We start from the raw sequence: 4,494 nt of genomic DNA on the forward strand, positions 1-4,494 counted from the left end.
GACTCCGTGCTCAATCATCAGCAGCGATGAGGTCACTGTGTGTGTGTGTGTGTGTCTGTGTGTGTGTGTGTGTGTGTCTGTGTGTGTGTGTGTGTGAATTCACTGAAACCAAAATCAGTTTTATGACACAAACAGTTTGAAGGATAAAAGTGAAACTTGAGATTTTGAGAGAAAAGATGAAATGAATTGAGTTTAATGAGTGTGACATGTTCTCTGTCTGACCACGTGGTGGCGCTGCAGGTCAGCTCTTACAGCTGTTTGAATCCGTTTCAGTGAAATATTTCAAACTTGATTTTTATCTTCATGTGACCCAAACATTTAAATCTGATCAAATAAAAGACAAATGTGTTTAAAAAACATTAAAGAATATAAAAACATTAATAAAGTCAATAAATTATGATAAAGTGCTCACAGTTCAGAAATGAAGACATTCTTTATAGTTTTTATTTGTATTGTTTTATTGTGAAAATCCTTTTTATCAAACGTGATTTATTTACTGATTCTCAGCCGACACAAGCCAAAGTACTGACATCTTTATCAGATTATATTCATTGTTCTTTGGAAACGTCTTCAGGTCCAAAGTGAACAACAAAGAAACAGAACAAAACAAACTTTAAAAAGTTCTTCTTCGACCGTTTGACACCATTTTTATTCCAGTCACAAGACGGCCCCGCCCCCCACTGAAGACGGCCCCGCCCCCTGCAGCTGAGAACCAGGATGTTCTCTCTGTTTCCTGTTCAACTTTAGATTTTTATTCAGTTTTAGATTTTAAATAATGAAAGGTATGAACATGAAATCTGTTTTTCTTCAGGAACTTCATTTCAACTAAAACGTGTGTGTGTGTGTGTGTGTGTCCATCCTGATAAACAAACGAGCTGCAGCAGTCTCTGACCTCGATGATGTAAATCAGAACTTTTGCATCAAGTTTGAATGAGACTCTGAGGTTTAAGAGACATGAAGGGTTAATCCTCACATTTACTCTCTCTCACACACTCTCTCTCTCTCTCACACACTCACTCTCACACTCTCACACACTCACTCTCACACTCTCACACTCTCTCACTCTCTCTCACACTCACTCTCACACACACTCTCTCACACACTCTCACACACTCACTCTCTCACACACTCACTCTCTCTCACACTCTCTCACACACTCTCTCTCACACACTCTCTCTCACACTCACTCACACACTCTCTCTCACACTCTCACACACACTCTCACTCACTCACTCTCTCTCTCACTCTCTCACACACTCACTCTCACACTCTCTCACACACTCTCTCTCACACACTCACTCTCTCACACACTCTCACACACTCACTCTCACACTCTCTCACACACTCACTCTCTCACACTCTCACACACTCTCTCTCACACACTCTCTCTCACACTCACTCACACACTCTCTCACACTCTCACACACACTCTCACTCACTCTCTCACTCTCACACACTCACTCTCACACTCTCTCTCACACTCTCTCTCACACACACTCTCTCTCTCTCTCACTCTCTCTCACACACTCACTCTCACACTCTCACACACTCTCTCACACACTCTCTCTTACACACACTCACTCTCTCACACACTCACTCTCTCACACACACTCTCTCACACACATACTCTCTCTCACACAGACTCTCTCTCACACACTCACTCTCTCACACACACTCTCTCACACTCTCACACACACACTCTCTCACACTCACTCTCTCACTCACACACATACTCTCTCTCACTCACACATACTCTCTCACACACTCACACTCTCACACTCTCTCACACTCTCTCACACACACACTCTCACACACATACTCTCTCTCTCTCACACATACTCTCTCACACACTCACTCTCTCACACACTCTCACACTCTCTCACTCTCTCACACACACACACTCTCACACACTCACTCTCTCACACACTCACTCTCACACACTCTCTCTTTCACACTCTCTCTCTCTCTGACACACTCTCTCTCACACACTCACTCTCACACTCTCTCACACTCTCTCTCTCTCACACTCTCTCACTCTCTCTCACACTCACTCTCTCTCACACTCACTCTCACACTCTCTCACACACTCACTCTCTCACACACTCACTCTCTCTCACACTCTCTCACACTCTCTCTCACACTCACTCACACACTCTCACACTCTCACACACACTCTCACTCACTCTCTCACACACTCACTCTCACACTCACTCTCTCACACACTCTCACACACTCACTCTCACACTCTCTCACACACTCACTCTCTCACACACTCTCACACACTCTCTCACACTCTCTCTCACACACTCTCTCTCACACTCACTCACACACTCTCTCTCACACTCTCACACACACTCTCACTCACTCTCTCACACACTCACTCTCACACACTCACTCTCTCACACACTCTCACACACTCTCTCACACTCTCGCTCACACACTCTCTCACACTCACTCACACTCTCTCACACTCTCACACACACTCTCACTCACTCTCTCTCTCTCACTCTCTCTCTCACACTCTCTCTCACACTCTCACACACTCTCTCTCACACACACTCTCTCACACACTCACTCTCACACTCTCTTACACACACTCACTCTCTCACACACTCTCTCACACACACTCTCTCACACACTCTCTCACACAGACTCTCTCACACACTCACTCTCACACACACACTCTCTCACACACACACTCTCTCACTCACTCTCACTCACACACATACTCTCTCTCACTCACATACTCTCACACACTCACTCTCACACTCTCTCACACACACACTCTCACACACATACTCTCTCACTCACACATACTCTCTCACACACTCACTCTCTCACACACTCTCACACACTCTCTCACACACACACTCTCACACACTCACTCACTCACTCTCACACTCTCTTTCACACTCTCTCCCTCTCTGACACACTCTCTCACACACACTCTCTCTCACACTCTTTCACACACACTCTCTCACGCTCTCTCACACACTCTCTCTCACACACACACACACGTGCTCGTTCTCAGGTGAATGACACTCGTTGATCTCGGTTCATTTTGCAGGTTTTTATTTGAGCACATGAGCTGATCACAGAACCAGCCTACATCACTACTGGACTACATCTCCCATCATCCTCTCTGGCGTTAAGGCTACAGCAACTGCTGGGTGCCACAGAGAACACAAACTACAAACAGGAAGACATTAAAGGAATATTACAAACTGATCTGAGGTCACACTCTGCAGAGCCAGGCTAGCAGCCTGATGCTAAGCTAACACACGCAGTCTCTCCTGAAGACTGTAAATAAGGTTAAGTCAGACACATGAACATATCGACCTGATGATGGCGCTGTAGACAAAAGTTTACTGATGTACCTTCAATCATTTTTCATTCGTACCGACAGCTGTTTCAGGGTCTGTGTCCGTTAACGCTGCGGCGCTCTCCACCTCCGTTTCTGAATGTCTCGTACTGGCGCTTACTGTTGCTAGGTTACCAAAGTCAGCTCGTGGCACTTCTGCCTCCCCTGGTTGTGACTGTAATGCCGGCTCTTGATTGGTCTGTGTTAAATGTTTTATTTAATTAAAAACATAACGATGTAAACAAATCATGTCCTGACATCAGAAGTCCTGCCCCTTCTTTTGATTGGTCCGTGAGGGAGAAGGGACCTTAGCCCAGTACAGATAACAGCTCATATTTCATCCATATCAGCGAATCAGGAACGACCTTGCCCCAACACTCAGTGCGTTACACTTTGCACGCCAGGCGCAACAAAGGCGTGAATATCCCGCCTTTAAACTGTCAGTCTGTCAGCGCTGATTGACAAGCGAGTCGTCGTCTCAGCAGACAATGTCGGGCGTTAACGGACACAGACCTCAGATCAGCTGATTAGCGATTCATTTAAATTATCTTAATACAGAAATAAAAAGGACAAAGGTGAACAGAGAGGAACAAGAGTCTGATTCAAAAACTGTAAATCTGAATGTTTGAAGCCTGAGTGACGTCACCCGTCTGTTCCTGCAGGGGGCGCTGGAGTCCCATCGGTGGCGGTCTCCATGCTGGAAATGCTGTCTCAGTCTAACTTTCAGTCAACCTAACGACAGGCTGAGAGCTGGAGCTGAGGCGGGTTTTAAACCTCCTGACAAACCGTTACACCGCGCCCACCTGTCAATCAGGTCAGCTACACGCCTTATTGTGAATAACTCTTATCCTTCATCAAATCAAAACTGATGAGTCATCAAAACATTCACCCCCCGTACAGTGTGTGTCCATCGAGACATGAGCTAATCACACCTATTTGGTTTTTTGAACCAGGCTGTAAACAAGTTAATCTCTGCTGTAAAAACAGGCTTTTTAGAATGGGTGTGTATGTGACTTCCTGTGCTGCTGCAGCCAGCCTCTAGTGGACACTCCAGGAACTGCAGGACTTTACACTTCATCGTCGGCTTCATTTTTTAAACACTGGAGGTTGCTGCTCGGTCTGATCGCTCATCT

At 45.7% G+C, this 4,494-nt stretch overlaps 1 protein-coding gene across 1 annotated transcript in view; it reads right to left on the bottom strand.

Moving 5' to 3' along the window:
* Positions 1-3,055: 3,055 nt before the first annotated feature.
* plekho1b (pleckstrin homology domain containing, family O member 1b) overlaps positions 3,056-4,494 on the bottom strand; it is a 19,439-nt gene continuing 18,000 nt past the window's right edge. The window contains exon 6 of the mRNA XM_061049440.1: positions 3,056-4,494. This exon is cut by the window's right edge and continues 906 nt beyond it. The gene's annotated coding sequence lies outside the window, so the exon portion shown is untranslated.

The sequence above is a fragment of the Labrus mixtus genome, chromosome 11, assembly GCF_963584025.1.
Source record: "Labrus mixtus chromosome 11, fLabMix1.1, whole genome shotgun sequence".
Classification (NCBI taxonomy): Eukaryota; Metazoa; Chordata; class Actinopteri; order Labriformes; family Labridae; genus Labrus; species Labrus mixtus.